The sequence below is a fragment of the Hibiscus syriacus genome, unplaced genomic scaffold (genome assembly GCF_006381635.1).
Source record: "Hibiscus syriacus cultivar Baekdansim isolate YM2019G1 unplaced genomic scaffold, ASM638163v2 tig00000405_pilon, whole genome shotgun sequence".
Classification (NCBI taxonomy): domain Eukaryota; kingdom Viridiplantae; phylum Streptophyta; class Magnoliopsida; order Malvales; family Malvaceae; genus Hibiscus; species Hibiscus syriacus.
In genome coordinates this window covers 527,666-550,070 of record NW_024061786.1, presented here as the reverse complement: position 1 = coordinate 550,070, position 22,405 = coordinate 527,666, and the positions used below count along the sequence as shown (strand labels likewise).

Sequence of the window (22,405 nt, the reverse complement as noted above, 5' to 3'; positions counted from 1 at the left end):
GCTCGAGTCACCGCCACCTATCGACTCACCGTTGAACGGTGATCATAACCCGACCTTCAGCCCGTCGAGTGACGTCGTCGTTCAACGTGAAACTCATCGAAAAGTCCCTTCGAAAACCATCCGTCGTCGAGTGTATATTCGTCGAATCAGGTCACGTCCAATGTTGTTTCACCTCAGCTCCGCCTCCACTAGACTCACCATCATCGTGCGCTCAAAACCCGACCGAAATCGTCGCGCTGTTGTTGTTCTGACATTGTCACTCGCCGACCACCGTTGGAGAAGTTGGTATGTTTTAAAATTCTGCAATCCGTTATGTTTCATTGAAAAATAACACTTGCACGAGACTCCCGGGGAGTCGATCTAAAAATTTGGAAATTTTCGTCAATGTCCGATGATCAGAGCCACCGCACGTGCCAACCCTTACGCATGGGTTTCGTCTGGCAGCCTGGGGAACATGCTGACCAGCTGGACCGGTCTGAGCCGAGCCTAGCCACATGATCGAGCTGACCGAGCCTAGTTGATCGTGATCATTGACCGCCGTTAACAGGTCGTTGACTGACCGTTAACTTTTTTCGGGTACACCTATTCTGATGTTTTTCGACGTCCTGATTCCGTTTTTGAGGTCTGTTTCGCCAAATTCGAATATAATAAGTTGTTTTTCACTGATTAATCACCTGATTTTGATGTTTTCCGACGTCCTGATTTTGATTAAATTTCTGTTGTTATGTATTTGAGGAATTATTAGAAGTTGATTTCAAGTTTGAGAGTGACAGAATGGAGATTAATTGGTCGATCGATATGGCACAAAAATCAGGGTAATACATTACTACATTTTCATGCTTTATGGAACATGTTGGTATTGGTAAATGCATGAATGAAAATGTTTGGTCTCATATGGGTAGTTAAATAATTCCTACAATCGATCCGAATGCGGTAAAAAGTCGGTAACTAAATAAAATTATGATGGTTTGTATTAGAAATTAGAAGTTTGATAAGGAATAATTTCGAGTTAAAAGATTATTTGGAAAATAAATTAACCCTAGGATCTCTAAATTCTTTTTATCCTTGTTAAGAGTTCTAATACCGAAATTACCTGGTTAAGAAATTACAAAAATGCCATTGAGAGATAAAAATAGTCTGAGTTGACCATGAATGAGAAAGTACCATGAGAATTCATACCTAACCCGATAAATTACTGATTTAATTGTTAAGATCCTACTTTGGTACAGAAAATTCCTGATAATTCGTTCGTAACATTTGAGAAGGCAATTGACCCGAAAATCTCTGAGTTATGAGTAAATACTTGAAGAATAATTTATCGAGGGTGCTCTTTTATCAGAATCGTTCGAAAGGACTGAAATAGGTTGTAAGTTTGAATTAAATAATAAGATTGGATAGAAGGAAAAGATTACAATATTCTGGATCTGTAATATAACCAAAATACCCCTAGAATACAAATGACCCAATAATATCACCAAGCCCATGAAGGATTGAATACCCTGAAAGGGCAATGAATTAACCAATCGACAAGTATCAATTCTAGGAGTTGTTCGATAATCTGATCAATCAACATAGATGGTAAATGCCTTGAATCTTTGTTCTCCCTTATCAGCTCGAATCACTCTGGACATAAATGAAAATATAAGTAACTCAAATACAAAGGACGCAATACCCTTATGATTTCTTAATGCCTCTGAAAAATGTTCAAATACAATATGATCCTGATACATCACATTCTGAATAACTGATGATTCTGTCAACTAATGAACTATTCCGATAGTGATTCTAACTTCCGGTATTCTATCAGTATACTGAAGATCCGTGTTTCTCTGCCCGATAATATTATCCAATATCTCTGAATAATATCTGAAACCTCTAGTGTGTTCCCTTATCATAAGGATGTTTTCTCTGATTTCTGACTGAAAATGTTTTATTTGGGGTATTCTGGGATCTGGTATGAAGGCTCTCGCAGGTTTAGTTGATGCGATTAATTCCTTTTATAGGTTCTGCACCGACTGATAATTCTTTACGGACCTAAGGTGACCCTTGGGTAGGCTATACGGCCCCCAAGATCTTTCTTGGGTAGGCCTCCGTGGCCCCAAGAACTTTCTTGGGTAAGCTTTCTGGCCCCAAGGTGCCCCCTTAGGTTATGCAGTTCTGGGGAGTTACATATGTCATTCGGTTGGAGGGACTATTATGGTTTTTAAATACATGTTTTAAATGGTTTTGTGGGAACATAGTAGATACCCTATCATGATCTCCTGAACCCAGTCATCCGAAATATTTCCCTATGAACGGGAAACTTAATGTCTGTTACTACCTGAGATATCAATGGGACCTCAACTCAGCCTAAAAATTTATAGATGTATGAATCAATAAGGAAACATATAATTATATGTTATCTGCATATTCTTCTACATCATTAGGTAGTTCTATATTATTGAGCTTTCCAAAGCTCACTGTCACTCTCCATTTTAGGTTAAAAGAATCGTATCAGCGCAGTTATCGACTTCAGTAGGGGAGTTCTTCTGGCGTTAATTATAGAGTATGATACATGTGATTAGGGGGCATGTAGGTTGTATTTTATTTTTATATATAAGTATGGAAATCTATTTTATTTCTGAATAATGTAAATTTTACTTTCGTATTTATAAATGATTTTATGATTTTACATGTTTTAATAAAAACGTTAATTTTCTGAGATTTTTACAGTGGGTCGCTCCGGTGACCCTAAGTGACACATCGGATCGGATCGGGTCACCCGCATCGATTTAGGGGTGTTACATATATATTCTTTTAAACATGTTCATGATTAAAGATAAAATTCATATACGTGTGTTATCGTTGTTATATGCAAGAATGAATATACGAGAAGAAAAATTCAAAGTCAGATAAAAAGCATAACATCAATAGAAAAGTACTTCATATCCCTAAATAAACCCCACCTATCTTATTTCATTATTTTTTAAGTGCAATGATGTCTTCATTTTAGTTTTTTTACCGAAAATTCATCATAATATTAAAATAGTCCCAATCAGACACCCATTGCACCAAATATGATCGAACCAATACCCATTTACAAAAAACCCACCAAGGTGCATTGGGTGGATCGCGCCTTCGCTATGTGTCAGCCACCCCACAAAGACACGTTCAACGTAGTGCGCCTTCCCCCCCGGTCGTTCCCACCTAGCTTTCCTGCCACCATTTCATGCCCACCCCATCCCCTATATAAATGACCCTTTGAATTCAGTCTTCAAAGCATGGTGAGTTTCTAACTCAACTATTGTCCCAGGATTCAGTTTTCCCAGCAGGTTAAACTAGCTGGGTAGTTCATTGTAAGATGCATCCCACTCATCGTGTAGTTTTACAATGGCATTATGTTTTGCCTTCCATTTTTTTTGTAGGAGAAGGTGTACCTATATCGAGATTGTATTACAAAAATCAACACTCCAATAGCTATGTCAAAGCTTTCTTTGACCATGGGCATGATGGCTTGGTAAATTACGTTGGAGTCCAAGTTTCGATAGTCCTGGTGGATCTATCGTGCACAACATGTATGAGGACCACTTTATTTTGTTAGTTCTCATATGTCATTCTTTTTCTTCCTCTTTAAAACACGAACCATCACTACAGCAAAATGGGTTTATAGCGGCATTTTTAGCGGCGTTTTTTGAACAAACGCCGCAAAAAACCTAACTTTAGAGGCGTTTGTATACAAACGCCGCAAAAGATCTTACTTTAGTGGCGTTTGTATACAAACGCTGCTAAAGATTAATATTGTAGTGGCGTTTTTACACAAATGCCGGTATAGAATCGTTCTTTAGGGGCGTTTTTATACAAACGCCGCTAAAGACTCGTACTTTAGTGGCGTTTTTATAAAAGCGCTGCTATAACTCATACTTTACTGGTGTTTTTATAAAAACGCTGCTATAACTCTTACTTTAGTGGCGTTTTTGTTTACAAACGCCGCTATAGACTCGTACTTTAGTGGCGTTTTTGTTTACAAACGTCGCTATAGACTTGTACTTTAGTGGTGTTTTTATAAAAACACCGCAAAAGACTCGTACTTTAGTGGCGTTTGTACCGCAAATTTACAGTTTTAAGACCCCTTTAACCCTTTTTCATTTTTTTCCCTTCACCTATATTTTCATTCCCGCCGTTTACTCAAACCCATCTGCTGCTTCTTCTCCAATGGGGGGCTCTTCTTCTCAACGCTTCGTTCAAACAAATTCTCACTACAAAAAAGGTTGCAAATGCAAAGTTGTCTTCAGTCTAGAACTGTTTGGCATGACGTTATCGAAAAACATTGCCCCATTTTTGTTGTTAATCGCGAGGTATTTGGCATGATATTCATTGTTTCTCTCCCTCACTGTCGAAGAAAGAAACCAAAAAAAAAACTTGTTAGATATTTTCTTTTTTCTTTAGCAAATCACAGTGTATTCGAGAGGACTCTTATATTTGTCTGCAGAAATCAGGTTTAAGTTAAACCTCTCTTCCATATATAATTTTTTCTTCGCCTCTCATTATTGCCCTTTTCATTTGTATTCAATGTTTAGATTCAGATCCACGCAGTTATATCTGACTATCTATTATGTTATAAATTATTATTTGATTTCTCCTTTAGATTATTGAGTTTTACGTTTAGCTTCTGGACAGTGGTGATGTTGGGCGCTTTAAGGAGAAAAGTTGCGACCGGAGGTTCATCAGCTTCAGTTAGAACTGTTAACCTCTTTTTATTTTAATTGTGGTTTGTTCAGCTAAAGGATAAAGCACTTGGATTTTATTGAATTATTTTTTCCATTTCTTTTATAGGTATTAGGGAAGTCCTTGCAGGTGATTCGGCCGAGCGTTTCAGCATCTAGAGTGTCTTCAAATGTTGGAAAAGAGGTAAATAGTTCAGTTGAAATTGAATATGATTCAATAACCATGCTAGTGGTTCGGTTTCTCTTGAATTTTTATTGATGTCGTTATTTGTTGCTATTAAACCTTTAATTTATGTAGAAGATGTTTGGATTTTTATCATACATTGGTAACCATTCTCACGAGAATTAAATTTAAGTGTTTGAACAGATTATGTTTCTTCAACTGAGGGGAATTGTCCATGTCCGCAACTTCTCTCATCTTGTTCTACCAGGTAAATCTTTGGCTTTGTTTTGTTCTCATTTTGGTAAAATTCTGTTGATTGTCGTTGTTATTAATTGAAATTATTTCTTCATTATTTCAGGCTCTTCTACTGGCTTGACAAAGAAAAGGTTAGTTGGTAGTGAACTTTTGTAACCCACATCAATTTTTGGAATTGTACTGTCACTTGTTTGTCATTTCTTATCACGGTGAGGATATGAGTGAACTGCAGGAGTGATATGATTTATGTAGGGTGATTAGCATATCTATCATTACCAGAAGGTCTATTTCAGTGTTAATTAGTCCACCTCATTTTTGTTTATCCAGAAACTATATTAGGCAGGGAAATTAGAAAGGAAATTCTAATGCCCGTGCTTTTTTTGTTCTTTAGATCAGTTTACCGCTCCTTGGCACTTCTTTCCCCTGACAGCTTTTCTTATGTGCAGGGATGTCATCTCTAGCATTCAGTCGGAGACTATCTGCAAAAGTCATGCAAGGCTTTCTCTTCTAGCGATGGTATGATATTGATCAACGTCCTCTATGATATTAATTTTACCAAATGCCTATTAGCGTTTTTTCCTTGTTTAAACTGGTTACTATTATTAAAACATGGGTGTGGCATTTGGGGTTTTGTTAGAATTTAGATGAGCAATTTATCTGGATTAGACCATTGGCAACTAAGTACTATCAAGCTCATTTAGCAATTAGCAATAGGGCCGGCTTACCAAGAGGTACTAGGTCAGGCAGTATGTCAAAATAAGAAAATAATCTTAACCCGGAGGTTGTTTTAAATTCTTTCTCTGCAAAAGTGTGAATGCAGTAGTATGGAGATTTTGGGTGTAATTTTGTCGTATAATGAGTTGGAGTAACACTATTGTGGTAAAAGACTAGCAGGTCCTTGGCTTCCACGTTTTTGTTTCTGCTTGGTACAACCATATATTCCTTTTTTATGTTAGTTTAAAAATTTTATTAACTTCCACATATTACTTTTGGTGAAGGTGATCTGGTTGATGCTGTTTAAAATGATCAATTATGGAGACAAGTTATTTGTTTCATCTTATACTGTATTTGAATATTGATCTAATTCTTATAAATGATATTGATGTAGATGGTTTCCTTTCTTGTAAAGTAGAGCTTGCTATGAAGGTTGTGCCAATCTTAAAGCAGCATTTCTTGTCACAGGAACAGTGCGGAAAATGGCCTTGAAAATGGTTGCAGACAAAGAAAAATGGGAGGAGTTGCAGAAGTTGAATCTCCAAGAAAATTTGGAATAGCTTTTAGGCCAGGAATCCAGCCAAATGGCATTTCTAGCTTATATTATATGCATACTAATTTATTTTTCTTTCCATATGTGGGCTTGAACTCAATATTTTCGATGTAATGAACATCAAAGCTATATTACATTTAATTTTAATGTTTATAAATTTTAATTTATTTTGTTGTTAAAATTTATATAAAATTACATGATATTGAATTTAGGTGATGTATAACAAAAATAAAATATGCAAAATATCAATTAATCTTAGCTAAAGAATGGTAATTAGCGGCGTTTGTATCCAAAAACGCCGCTATATATCCGACCTTTTGCGACGTTTGTGTCCAAAAACGCCGCTATAGATCTGACCTTTTGCGGCGTTTGTATCAAAAAATGCCGCTATATATCTGACCTTTTGCGGCGTTTGTGTCCAAAAACGCCGCTATAGGTATGACCTTTTACGGCGTTTGTTCTAAAAACGCCAGTATAGGTCTTATCTTTTGCGGCGTTTGTATCCAAAAACGCCGCTATAGATCTGACATTTTGCGGCGTTTTTTCTAGAAACGCCGCTATATATCATAACTTTGTGCGGCGTTTATTCCAAAAACGCCGCTATAGATATCGACCTTTTGCGGCGTTTGTTCAAAAAACGCCGTAATAGATATTGACCTATTGCGGTGTTTTTTGTTCTCAAACGCCGCTAACTTTAGCGGCGCTGGTATTGTCGGCGTTTCTTGCGGCGTTTTTCCTATCGCCGCAAATACTTTTAGCGGCACTTAAAAACGCCGCTATAAGACTAAAAAGCACCGCTAAAATTCTATTTTGCTGTAGTGCATCCAGTTGCAGCAATTATCACATTCGACACAATAACATACATACTTTTCGGTGATAGATCGGTGACTATGGAGTGAATTGAATTACGAATATTGGAATTCTTTATTTCCATCATTGCTTCATCTTTAGATGTGAACTCCATTCCATGATATAAATCACTATCGTTGACTCGTAAGTGCCTCCCATAGTCTCAAACATTAGGCATATCCGAAAATTTTGGCCCGTACATCGCTCTATAGTCAGCTTCAGACATGGGTGCTGGAGGTTCATATTGAAACGTATTTATAGGAACTTCATCCGCTTCACCATCGGAGTCCATGTTGAATTGCAGTGATTCAGGTTCAATGAATAATCCAGTCTCAGCACCATCCGCTCTTGTCTCACAAAGAGATTCTTCTGGTGGAGATAAGGGTCCCTCTGTGATTCTGATGTTTAGGTCGAACAAGTTCGCAGATGGATGCCTTACTCTAGAACTTGAAGGGATGTCGCCATATGGGTTATACACGGAGTGTTGTGTCGAAGGCATCTCTATATTGAGGGCGAAGAAGCTGGCAGATGAATATCTCTCCCTGAAACTTGATGAAATGGTACCAGGAGGTGGATTTTCCATTAATGATGTGAAATCATTACAGATTGTTTGAGTTGGACTTTGAACTTGATGAACTGGTTGAGGCAACCCATAGTAGGAGAATAATGACATACCACGAACACATGAACGTCAACAAATATTACATACATTTTTGTAATAAAGTTTGAATTTTGATTAGAAGTATCAACCATCATAGCAATATCTCCATCGGTGAAGAGGTTGAATGTTGTATATGTTAAAGGAAAAATTTTAGTTGAAAATATGTACTAAAGTTTAGACAGTCTTCTAGTATTTCCAACACGAGCCTTCCTTGAGATTTTTGTTACTAATTCCTCAATAGTGATGTTTCTTTTGAAGGTAACGAGGATATGATGATCTGATCAGAAAATAACCCCGAATTCATCTCTCGAATTTCTCTATCATAATAAATAACATTTGAAATATGAGTCATTTTAAGAATTTAAGAGTTCGAAAGTTTGAGAGTTTGATAGTTTCAGAGTTTGAGAGTTTGAGAACTTAAGAGTTTAAGAGATTAAGAGTCGAAGAATTATTTTCGTCAATTATGTTTGATGGATAAGACACTATGACATGGCAGAGACTCTCTAAAAAAAGGGAAAACACTTCCATTTGAATGAGCCTCTCAGACAACTGAGATTTTTATGTCAGTAGTTGGGGAACTATTTCCATAAACGCCATATATTTGATGGATGAGACAATATGACATGACATATATTATTTGGAAAAAGAGAGAAAGCACTTCCCCTGCAACGAATCGTTCTGATTTTTTTATAGTTAATTAATTGAGGTATGGGTGGCTGGAAATGGAGGGGATGGAGATAAGTGGGGCACGGTGAACGGGAACGACCGGGGGAATAGTTCTTTAAATATTCTATATAATTATTTATTTCTTTAAAAAAATCAAACACATATTCGATAATATTCTATATAAGTTGTTTTCTCCTCTATCTGTGATCATTATTAAATAAATTTTAAAAATATATGTTTAATATATAATATTTTTACTCATATTAGTACATTTTTTGGGCAGGTAAATAGTTTTTTTTGTTATGCTATTTCAAAACAATTAGATATTGTATTGCTTGTGACATTATTTTTAGATTTCTCCGTATATCATCATTTGTTTTTATTGATAATTGCTTAGAATATATATAATGTGAATATAATTTATCATTTTTATTTTGAATTATCCATATAAATATACTTTACTAACTATGTATCTAAATATTTAGATTTATCCGTCTATCATCAATTGGGTGTCTGATCAGGAATATTTTAATATTAGGATATTTTTTGGGGGTAAAAACACCCCTTATTTTGCATTGTAAAATATTTAGATATCTATTGATAGTTAGTAAAGTATATTTAGATAATTCAAAATATTTAGCACTTGACAGATCCATTACCTCTCTCAAATTGAAGCCCACTACGGACATATTCAGTCTTGGGTTGGCCAGCCGGTTAATATCTCCCTCAATCATTATCAGCTTTTCTCGAGAACAAGGTGAATGCCTTTTGTGAAGGCACTCGCCTCAGCAATTTCCTCTATATATATTCGATAATTTTCGCGTATGACCCTTAACTATTAGACCATTATTTTGTGCATCTTCTTTAATTTTGTCCCAATTTCGATACTAGATGGATACATCAAGAATAAGTATATGTTATAAGATACCGACTTGCATAATGATTGCCCAATAAAATATATATCAAACTTTTAGGTGGAAAATATTTTTAAGAAAAATCATGAGCAGAAGAGGAGAAAATTCACTGATGACAAGAGAAGAAGAATACATCTCATGGACAACCTAGTTTCTAACCCTAACCCTTAATATCTATTTATAAGATATATACTTGATTACAAAAGAAACTAAATAAAATAAAAAGTATAATTTATAAAAGTTATTTTAATAAAGTTCTTTATTTTAATAAAGTTATATACCTTTAATCAAATTAAGTTTATTATTTTTCCAATTAAATTGAGTCACTTTGAATTTGAGTCAAATTTTAATAGTATCGATGTTTTTTTTTAAATTACTTAAATTTTTAATTTATGTTCATATGATATCAATACCGTATGAATGATATATATTCAAACATAGAGAATGCAATTTTAACCCTAAAAAATCAATTTAAATTATATATAAACACTTGGTTTAAGATACTAAATGATTCATAAAATTTCTAGCACCAATAACACATCATGTAACATTATTTTAAAAACTTTCTAATGTAAAATGTCACTCAAATCACCAAAATATACATTTCAACCAAACACACAATAAAGCACATCCATTGTACATCCGATGGATCATACTTACGATTTTCATGAAATATTTGGAAGTTAAAAGGTGTACTTTCATAGTACAAAACACTCAAGGAATCTCTTAACTCAAGGTTTTCTAATTTTTTCTTTGGATAACTCACAAACATCTTTTACTAATAAAATAAGTATAAACAGGATATTTTAATCAACACAAGGCTAAAAGAAATAATAATACAAATATAAACCCATAAAAATACAATGAATAAAGAATGAAACAACATGCATAACTTAAAATCCTCTCAAAACACGAAAACATCTTTACATATGAAGGCCATGAACTTCTCTTGAAGCTTTTGAGAGGATGGAGATGATTCTTACCCATTTCAATTTCGGATGGTTTTAAGGCTCAAAAGGTTTGATCCTTTCTCACACAAAACCTTCCTGTTCTCATAGAGAAGATAGAATAAATGAAGAACAGCGATAGGGGAAAGACTACGGAGATGAGCTCATCCTTCAGTTTTTGAGTTTTTTTCTACTGAATTTTCATTTAAAAAGATTAATTATCAAAATAACACACATTACTAATTAATTCGTGAGAATACTCATTTCTATTACGTGATACGAAGATGTATTTTACAAAAAAAGAAAAAAAATTCATCTTAGTAAATGAAAAGTTTTCTGCATAACACGCCTTTGGCTTATATGAATGTACACCTAAAATGTACCTTTTCTAATTAAATTGAAAAAAATAGTCTACACAATAGAATCTGAAGAAGAAGAAGAAAAACCCCAAATCCACACCGCACACGCTTGCTGCGTGTCTCGTCCTGTGTCGCGTCTTTTTGCCTGCTAAACGATCCCTCTCGGTGCCACTTTCACAAATCTCACCCATTTGTTAAACCAAAAAAACCCATCCCTTTCCGCATTCCTTGTGTCTTCTTCCATACAAAAACACTCCCAGTCAAGCTATGAGGATCAGAAACACTCGAAATCACCCTCAATCCTCCCTTTCACCCCCGCCACCACCACCACCACCACAACCGTTGTCCTCTCCTCCGCCTTCTAACCCACCGTATGATCACCAGCCGCCGCAGCATGTCATGGTCAGTCGAATCAACGCTCGACTTTCCTCCATTGACAATGGGTCGGATTCCAAAGATACCATGGATAGTTGGTCCATGTCAACTAATGAGAGGTAATAACAAGAAAAAAGTTTAATAATCCCATCTTTTTAAGTTCTTCTCTGTCATATGAATCGTTATGTGAGATTGTTTTTGACGTGTTTCTACAGTTTTGGGCATACCATTTTTGTGCAGACATCAACTTCAAGCAACTCCGTTTCGTCTTCCCTATCTTTGAATGGTATGTAAAAATTCCAACTTTGAAATGAAAATAATACCTTTTTTCCCCCTGCAAAACTGGTTTTATTTGAAATGAATATTAGGGCGCTGGTGCGAGGAAGAAAAGGCAAAGCCATTGAAGAAAAGGAGAGTAGTGATGGATGCATTAATGGAGGAGAGGAATCAAAACCAGAGGTGCAATAGGGAAAACGGGAAAGGATGGAGGTGTAACAAAACGAGGGTTAAAGGCCGTAGCTTGTGCAATCACCATTTGGAAATGCAAAGGACGAGAAATACCCACTGCGCCACCACCGGAAATGAGGAAGAAGAAGAAGAAGAAGGGACGACGTCGTTTGCTGTTTGTGGAAACCAGAAGGGGAAAACAAGAGGGTTAAGGAAGGCTCGTTGCATTAGTAGCTTGCTTAGGGACACTGTTCCATTGTTTTAGCAGCGATGGAGCTGAACTCTAACAGCAAACTAGTAGGGAAGAAAATGGTGTATAGAGTGACCAAAATAGAAACTTTTTCTTCTTCTTCTTGTTCTTGAACAAATGGATATTATGTAAATGTTTGACAGAAAACAGCAATGAGAGAGACATGGTTGTTATTTCTTTGAATGTCCTTTAGAAATTCAACCTATCAATCCGTCCGATTTCTGTTACAATTTTCTATTTTCCCCCTTTTCTACTTACTTAACCTACAGGGATACACAAACATATATATTTATTACTATGGTTGTTATTTTGTCTTATGTAGTTATGTGTGTATTTTAGAAGATGAATTCAGTTGTGTAAAATATTCATAAGCCCATCAAATTAATAAAATTATAAAATAAAGAAAATAAACTCACAATAAAATATGGTTACTCATGTCTATTTTTTTTATATATAATATCTTCTTCTAAGGAATTTTTTTTGGCACATATAATTATGGACCCTAACTCTTTGTTTTACATTTGAAGTGAATCACCTGCAACTGTAGTAACCCATAATTTATCCATTAATATCTTTTAATTAAATAATTTGAATGTAATTCTTTTTTTATTGAAAAAAATCAAATGATAAATGTTTTTTTCATTTAATGGTTTTAGGGAAAATGCATTTATAACTTATTTCACCCATTCATTCTTAATTGCAAATAGTTTTTTAAGCATGTTGAGGTAAATGGTAAACCAGAGTGAATTTCATAAAATATTTTAAAAAAAATCTTTGTTGATACATTATATTGCGAATTTTAATTACCGACTTTTTTAGAAAAGAAATCAAATCAAATATTGTTTAATTAATATTTTTCATAGTCTTCTTCCCGTGATATTTATATTGAGTGATGTTTTGATGTTTATTTGGAAAGAGGATGAGATCCAAAGATAATTATGAGATTTGTGTTTTATGACTAATAAATGTTTGGATATTAGTATCCAATCATATTAATGACAACGACAGTGAAATCAATTATAATCTAAACAATAAAAGAAATATATTAATGAATAATACTAAAATTATTGAAGGAAACAAATTGGAATGGAAGGGTTGCTCTTGTTTATGTAATATTCGATTCAGATTAATTGATCAATAGATCGAATACCAGTTATTATATAAAAAATATTAAAATTATTTATTTATTAAGAGCACTCCCCTTCCTTCTCCTATAGTCTCATTTTTCCTTATAATTTATAAAAAAAGTATATGAATTTTAAAAATTAATATTTTATAAATATATATTATATTAAAATTTAACTAATTTATTCATAGTATATACATTTTAAATAATTTAATAATAATATATACAACACGAATCAAACAATCTCAGTGGTTAAATGATGATTGTTATCCCCAGAGATTCCGGGTTCGAACACGTCGTTGTAGGGGTGTTTGAGTGTTGCAGGCACCTATTTTCGTCCAGACTATATAATATATAGTCTATTTTACACTATATAGTATATTATGGTATATATATATATATATATATATATATATATATATATATATTATATATATTATATATTGTATATTATATGATATAGTATATAATATATATATTATTATTATTATTATTATATATTATATTATATATATATATTTAGTATATATTATATATTAGTTTATATATATATATATATTATTTATATATTATATTTATAATATTATTTCATTATATTATTATTACTATTTATTATTTTATTAATTTTATTTTCTGTTTTTCAGGTCCAGGTCCAAATTAGAGTCCAACTAGGGAGCCAAACCGAACCATGCTAGCCTAACCCAACAAAGTAGACTCGATTAGAAGGAGAGGGCTTGATTCAGCCCAAGTTAACATGTTAGGGTTTTAACATTAGATGAAGGCGCTGCATGGGGGAACTCGAAGGGAGCGTGAGGATCACGCACCGACAGCACACAAGAACGAGCCAAACCGAAAATTCCAAGTCCATTTTCTGCTTCGATTTTCTCGGGAACATGGTGATGGGCTCAACAGAAACGAGAACGCAAGTAAAATCCCAGTAAAACCGGGATTTCGATGACTGGATTCACCCCTTTAGTGGGGTATAAAAGCCTCCAGTGAGGCACAACAGAGGGAATGAAAAAATCGACCGAGCAATAGACACAAAAACCAAGCTATATCCAAAGCAAGCAAAGAAAGCCAATAAAACACAGTGGAAACACAAGAAAACCAACGGAGAAAGCATAAGCAAACAACATAAATCACCAAGAGAAATCCACCAAGCAATATATAATAGAAAACCAATTGAAATCGATAGAAACAAGGCAATATACACATAACAATCGAGCGAAAATACACGAAAATAGCTTGGAAAAGTCACAACAAAAAACCAAGGCCAGCATCAGAATAAGCTCGGAGGAAGAACGGTCACCGAGAACAAAGGAGTTTCCACGAAAATAGGTAAAATCCGAGAAATCAAATTGGTACCGAAAGGGCAATACAAGGATGATAATCCTTCCTTGACTGTAATCGACTCCCGATTCCGATTAATTTTTGGTAAAACGAAGATCAGACAAATGGTAAGCTAATGTGTCCGGTCAACCTAATTTTAAATGATCAGTGGTGACTCCCAGCCCAATGGTTGAAAAACGACTAGTTTTTATTAGTACAATATCGATACTCCAAGCCCGAGTACCTATACTCCCTGGTCTTGGCAGTTTTATTATGCAGCAATTAAGTCTCCAACGGCTCCAAAACATCTTCAACGACTATAAGCGTTCACAAAAACATTCCAACATATAAAAATAAAGTTTAAGACACTTGAAAAAGGTTACACAACACCTCTCCAAGTATTGGTAATCAAGAGAAAAGCTTTCATTCTTTATTCTTCATTTTCTCTTGTAAATAGTGTGTTTTTAGTGAGTTTAATTTGTAAACACATTCCTTTGAGTGGTTTCTTGTTTACATTCTTTTTATCATTTTGAAAAAGGGGTTGGTTTCTAGTTTAGCCATTGAAAACTAGGGAGTTGTAAAAGGTTACTCTTGAGCCTAGAAAAAGAAAGAACAAATTAGTAAATTTGTTAGAAATCCTTAATGTGGAGCTAAGGTAGTGGATGTAAACTTCATTGAGGAATTTGAACCACTCTAAATACTTATGCATATTTTCTATCTTTTCTCTCTGTACTTCCAAATTTTTTATTTAGCCAATTCACCCCCTATTGACATTTTTTTAGTTGATCAATAGAGCATCATAAAACTAACAATTTTAAAAATATATTTTATTCTTAACTTAACTAAAGTAAAAATATATATTTTAGTATTATCGCAACTTAAAAATATATTTTTTTTTGCCCTTTCGGTTTCAGGGCTTCACCCTGACTAATTTGGATTAACCCACGTCGCACACCTGACTTTAGTGGGTGAGTTCCTAGAGGAGATTTTTTACATACACAAGGACTCAAACTCGAGACATTCTTAAGCGATATCAAGTTGTCTATCACTTGAACCAACCCACATTGATAAAACATATTTTATTTTTACCTTAATTTAAATATTTATATTTTATTCTTATAATATTTTAAAATAAAAGTAAAAATAATTTTTTAAGTTAAGATAAGAATAAAATATATATTTTAAGTTACAATAAGAATAAAAAATATTTAATAATTTAAGGTAAAAATAGTATATATTTAATAATTTAATTTAAGAATATAATAAATGTAATAAGTTAAGATAAAAATAAAATAAAATAAAATTTTAAAAGTTAAGATAAGAATAAAATATATATTTAAGTTAAGGTAAGAATAAAAAATATTTTTAAAGTTAAGATGAGTTTAAAATAACAAAAAAAGTTTTTGAAATTAAGATATGATTAAAATATATAATTTTAGTTAAGATAATAATAAAATATATTTCATAAGTTAAAAAAAATATATATATATTTTTTAATGTTAAGATGTTAATTTAATTTAATATATCAATTTAGGTTAAGATATATATAATATTAAAAAATTTAAGATTATACTGAGATATACATATATATATATATACACACAACATGCAATTAACTTCAAATTAAGAAATCAACTTAGCTCAATGGTTGAGATTCTCCTTTCGTGTCCAATGGATGCAAGTTTGAATCCCAAGGTTCTCATTCTTTAATATCCTTAATTTTCTTTCTATCAAATGTGTAATTATACTAATTTTATTAACTGCGATGTCAACATTTCTATTAAATGTTGGCGATATCTCATATTTTTTTTCTAAACTAAGGGTAATTTTGTCGAAAAATGATCAATTTGTCGTATTTTACTTTTGACTACACAAATGAAAGAATGCGTTGAGTAGGGGTGTTCAAATCCAGGTACCCAGGTCTTTGGGTAGTTGATTTGTCGGCCCGTGTCCCGACAACCGGGTACCCGGATATTCGGGTAGTTGATTTGTCGGTTCGTGTCCCGACAATCGGGTACCCGAATTTTCCGGGTACCATTTTTTTTCATTTTAAAATTATTAATTTTAAAAAAATATACAAAAATTTAAATGTCTTGAAACTTTAAATTACATACTCCAACATCCGAACATAAAATTTAAAAGTTCGAAATACAAAATTTAATAATCTATAATATAAATAAAACATAAAAAATCATAGCTAACTAGGGTAAATATGAATTATGATAGTCGTTAACATCCAATTACTAAACTATCAAAACTTAATCCAATTATGATATTAAATTATAATCACAACTCATTTATATAATTTAATTACATAGACTATCAAAACTTAATCCAATTATAATCCAATTACAAATTAATCCAATTAAATTAATATCATATTTGATAGTCATAATCCAATTATTAAACTATCAAAACCAATTATAATCCAATTACAAATAATATCAATATTTATACAAATTATCATGTTAATGGTTTAATAATTGGATTATATTATATAAAAAAACTCAATTAGTAACTGGCGGATAAAAGAGGGGCTCTCAAATTATCATGTTAATGAGTCATTAGTTAAAGAATGAGGGTTTGCTCTCAGTGGAGGTGGCTGGTTTTGTGAAGGGCGGTTCCTCCTCTCCTCTGATTGATAAGCGAAGCCTATAATTTCACTTTCACTTACAATTGATTATCTACAACTGCCCTTTGTCTCTCTCTGTCTCTCACTCATTTCATACATACAACAATTCACTCACATTAACAAATAATATTGATATTATTTGTATATATATATAACTAACCGGGTGCACGGGTAACCGGGTACCCGGAAAAACTCAATTTTGTGACTCGGGCCAGACCCGGGAAATGTCGGGCCAGGTACCCGATCCGGTTTGATAATTTTTTTTATAGAAAATTACCCGGCTTTTTAAGGTTCGGGTCGACGGGTCGGGTATTTTTGCACACCCCTAACGTTCAGAGCTTTCGAAAAGAAATTTGACTTGTGAAAATTCATAATCATATCTCATACTGTCGAAACCGCCTTTCGGTTGGGCCTCGGAATTGGGCTTCGACTTGGATTAAATGTGGTTAGGAGTCGCCACCGACCACTTTAAAACGAATTTAGGTGGGTCGGACACCATCTTACCTGATATGCATTTTACCAGAAACATGTCGGGTTCGGGAGTCGGTTACGGTCAAGGAAGGATTAGCACCCTTGAACCGCCCTTTCGGTACCAATTAATTTATCGGTTATCTTTAATTGCAAAAATTAAAATTAAAATTGAAATTTAAAACATTCGATTCAAATTACCCACCTTTGATTGATTGAAATTATCCTATATGTAAAAAAAATCAAATAAATAAAGTAAAAAATAAAAAAACCAAAGAGTTATAATTCCAAGCATGTCCAATATGAAAAAGTAGTCAATGGAAAAAGGATTTCATTTCATCTCTTCATATTGGCGTACATATTGTAATTTTTCTGCTCTAACTTGAGCCATCAGCTCCAAATTTAAAGCAAAATGGTATAGATTGAACTCCAAAACTAGATTTGAAATGCTACTGCCCATATACAATATTTACTATGGTCGAGCTGTTTTGGCAGGACCAAAAGAAATCAAATGCCACTAACGTAGTTCACAAGAAGCCTAGTTAATAAGATTAATGATTTATTATAATGCGTAATGATCAAATTTTTTTTAAAACCAAAAACTAAGTACTTTGTGAAAGTTATTGGTTTCCATTTTCAATCACTAGATGCCTGTATGAAAGTGACATGAAAGAAAATCAATCTCATCAGTTGTGTTGTTTGTTCCTTCACCTTGTTTCTCTAAGGCTAGACGTGGAGCCCATGTATTTATTGAAGCAATTAAAGAGTGATGGAACGAACGAATTCTAAATGCAAAACAAATAAATGGCATGCATGTATCTGAATTTGATAATCCATTACCGATTTATAAGTCTTCGGATTCGTCTGACAATTGTTGTTTCATGAGAGCGAGGGGAAGACTCCAAGCAACGAACGGTTTCGACGCTATTCACCTCCACGATCAATTTCTACAGGCCTCGTTCCCAAGCAACCTCGAGGCCATCAAGAACCTGCAAGAATTTAGCTTGTAAAATTGAGCAGCAGCCAATATTTCTGGTGCAACCAACGATCCAGTCTCCTCTGCCGTCTCTGATCACACCAACGCTGGACGGCTTCATAGTCATGGGATTCACACCACAATCGGTGTTGGGTTTAAAGGTCCTCGCTCTTGGTGGGTTCCAATGGCCACCTTTGTTGCCAACACCGTTTCGAGGAGCAACGTTCTTCAGGTTTGAGCTTTGACAGATTAGATTCTTGAGTCATTTCACCTTTCTGCATCTCAGGCGTGGAAACAACATTATCAGACTTTAACAAATCTTTTAGCTGATCTCTATGAGTTCCCGGACAGGTTTGAAATGTTGCAAGGACAGGAGGAATTGGCACTGCGAGAGCAGAAAGCACATTACTCAAGTAACTTCCCCTTTCCAGTTTTTTGCTTTTGTTCCCCCCACTCAACTGTATGTGCTTCCCCCATTTTATATTCCAAAAAAGAAGACCCCCTCCTCAGCAAAAGACGTGAGGTGAGGGCGCAACCAACTCCCCATGAATAGGAACGATTGAGATATGTGGGGTTGGAGTTGAATGGGTTAAGTGATGCTGGATTTAATTTGTTGGGCTGCTGAATTGTGTTGGCCTGCACAAATATAATAATATTAATTAATTAATAATAAGTAATAATAATAATAAATAAATAATAATATAATAAAATGTTTTTTGTAGACCCGGACAAAAACGAGTGTCTACAACTGCCCCTCTTTGCACATTTTTGTGTTAACAAGAATAGGACAAAGATGAAAAAGACAACCAGTTTTTGTCCGGTTTTCTTTGATTTTAGACTTGATAGTGTTTGTTGTGACACTAAGTCGATCCATTGGGCATGATATCCTTATTCGTGAAGTTGAAATCATGGGTGAATCGGAAAGTGACTCTTTGTTGCCAATCTTGGTCGACCTTGGTCTTCTTCTCGATTTAAAGACTTTGGCTAAAAATTCGACTGGAAATTAGTCCCTTGACTCCACCATATGGCTGATAGGTCTTCGAGCTGAATAAAATCGAACTCGAAAGGTCCTCGTCGACATATGACTTTTCTTGACTTAAGCTATACTGCCGGGAAGTGATTTTTTGTCACTAAGGCACGGTTAACCCAAGTCTTCTCCTCGACTTGAAAATCTCGATTGCAGCAGGGCAGTAGTGTGATTGAGGTGTCATCAAGCTGAATGGAATCGAACTCGACAAATTTATTGACAGATAGCCCTTCTTGCCTTGAACTATGTTGTAAATTTGATTTGCCTCTGAGTTGAATGTAATCGAACTCGAGGGTCTTTGGTTGGCAGATATCCCTTCTCGCCTTAAGCTATGCTGCAAAAGATGTGCCTTTGAGCTGAGCGTAGTCAAACTCTAAGGTCTTTGGTTGGTAGATAACCCTTCTAGCCTTGAGTTATGCTGCAACTGATGTGCCTTGGAGCTAAGCGTAGTCGAACTCAAAGGTCTTTTGTTTCAAGAGAAACTGTCTCAAGGGAGACGAAATTTGTTTCAATGGAAACTGTCTCAAGAGAGACAAAATTTGTTTCAAGGGAAACTGTCTCAAGAGAGACAATGGTGAGCACGATTCCCTTCGTCGTGAAGTTGAAACCGTGGATGACCCCTTCGTTGTGAAGTTGAGCTTTGGAATTGGATATCCTTCATCGTGAAGTTGAAATCCAATGTGTTGTATTGTTCCAAGTCCAATATCCTCTGCCGTGAAGTTGAAATTGACTCTGGAACTGGGAAATTGTTTATTGACAACCAGCGGTCCCTTCGTCGTGAAGTTGAACTTGTGTTGTCTGGAGTCCAATATCCTTCGTTGTGGAGTTGAAATTGGCTCTGAAATCGGGAAATTGTTTATTGACAACCAGCGGTCCCTTCGTCGTGAAGTTGAACTTGCGTTGTCTGGAGTCCAATATCCTTCGTTGTGAAGTTGAAATTGGGAAATTGTTTATTGACAACCAGTGGTCCCTTCGTCGTGAAGTTGAACTTGCGTTGTTTGGAGTCTAATATCCTTCGTTGTGAAGTTGAAATTGGGAAATTGTTTATTGACAACCAGCGGTCCCTTCGTCGTGAAGTTGAACTTGCGTTGTCTGGAGTCCAATATCCTTCGTTGTGAAGTTGAAATTGGCTCTGAAATTGGGAAATTGTTTATTGACAACCAGTGGTCCATTCGTCGTGAAGTTGAACTTGCGTTGTCTGGAGTCCAATATCCTTCGTTGTGAAGTTGAAATTGGCTCTGAAATCGGGAAATTGTTTATTGACAACCAGCGGTCCCTTCGTCGTGAAGTTGAACTTGTGTTGTCTGGAGTCCAATATCCTTCGTTGTGAAGTTGAAATTGGATCTGAAATCGGGAAATGTGTTTGTTGACAGACAACTTTTCTTAACTTCAGTTGTGCTATAAACTTCCTTTAAATGAATGATGGCCCCTTTCGCCAAATTTTGTCAGCCGGATATCTTCCGTCGTGGAATTGAAATCTAGCTTGAAAGTGTTAACTGAAAACATGCTACTCATGGTTGAGTTTGAGTTGAACTGGATTTGATCTGAATTGGTTCTGAGATCTGTAGATACGTCAAGTCGGTTGAGGTGTAACTTCTCACTGCTGAGTTAAGCAACCACCATCGTCATTTAAAGGCACTTGCGAATCGAGTATCCTTCATCCTGAAGTCGAAACTTGATTCTAAAAGATGCAAAAATCTTGTATGTTAAAATGATGAATGTGATGCACCTAAGCATGTCTATGATGCATGCAACATGAATGAATTATGTTTTATCTCTTGGGTTGGAGTCCCGGGTTTTGCCTGCCAATCTGGTTCATGGAGTTGATCGTGGCCCATTTGCTTCTCGAGCTTTGGCTTTACAGACCTTTCATATCTGAGACTGTCCTGTTTGAAAATGTTTTTCTCCCTTTTTCTTGTTTTAGGAGGGAAAATGATGAAAATTCTGTAAAATATTGTTCGTAATTTAATCAAATTGTAAACATGAGTTCAAAGTATATCAAAGGAATCAATAGCACTTTTTATGATTTCAGAGTTACAGCTCTTTGAAAAATGTTCAAAGGGATGAGTTGGCTTTAGGTTGGCCTCCTATTTTCTAAGGTTCTGGCAAAAAGAAAAAAATGTCATTTTTCTTGGTCATTGAACATGTTTTGGCATTTTGATTGGATGCGGACAAAATGACGCAACTAGCAAGATCAATTACTAGACCTTTTATATCGGTTCTCTGAAACCTTTCTTTTGTTCAAGCTTTGTAAACTCCTCTAACAAAGGTAGTGCAGAAATATCGGTCTAAAAATGAAATTCTTGAGTGCTCGTGTGAAACTGACTATAACAGGTGTTCCTTAACTCCCTTAGTCCATCATTACCGAAAATTTCTTGTTTAGATAAATTTGATTTAATTTGCCGTTATCTGGATAGCCGAATCCATAAAGCTGGGGCGTTCAACCAATTGCTTTAGAGGGACAGCTTAATATTATAATCACTTTTATCAGGTTTAACTGAAGGGTTCATCTCATCACAAAGTCTTCGACCTGACAAAAGCAGTGGAGCAAACACCGAATTGCCAAGTGTCCGAGCAATATCATGGTTTGAATGCAATCTATTCATAAAGCCAGGGCTTTCGAGTTTCCTCTATAACCAATTGCCTTAGTGGAATAGCTCAGTTTTACGGATTTAATTTTTTAAGATCGTCAAGAAGAACCTGTTATAGTTTAGGTGTTGTTGAGAGTAAAAAATTTCATCTTTAGAGTTCAATTTTCAAGCAACTGACCTAAACTAGATTCACCTACTCGACTATTCCATTTGTAAAGATCATTATCATCACTGAACGTCTTAAATAAAAAGCATAGTAATGTCATATGCAAATGATGCCCCACGCTGTCCGCACCTTATGAAAGGAAAATGTTACATTGGTTAATTGCAAGAGCACGGTACGGTGTTTGAGTGTATATTCTGGGTAAGGTTAAAGTCCTTGTTTCAGATTATGTTACTT

General features: G+C 34.7%; 1 long non-coding RNA gene across 1 annotated transcript; it reads left to right on the top strand.

Annotated features, from left to right (window-relative positions):
* The first annotated feature begins 4,454 nt into the window (after nucleotides 1–4,454).
* On the top strand, nucleotides 4,455–22,405 carry LOC120205171. Its single transcript, XR_005524008.1, has 4 exons — nucleotides 4,455–4,475; nucleotides 4,646–4,712; nucleotides 4,813–4,887; nucleotides 22,394–22,405. It is a non-coding gene; the product is annotated as an uncharacterized LOC120205171 (long non-coding RNA).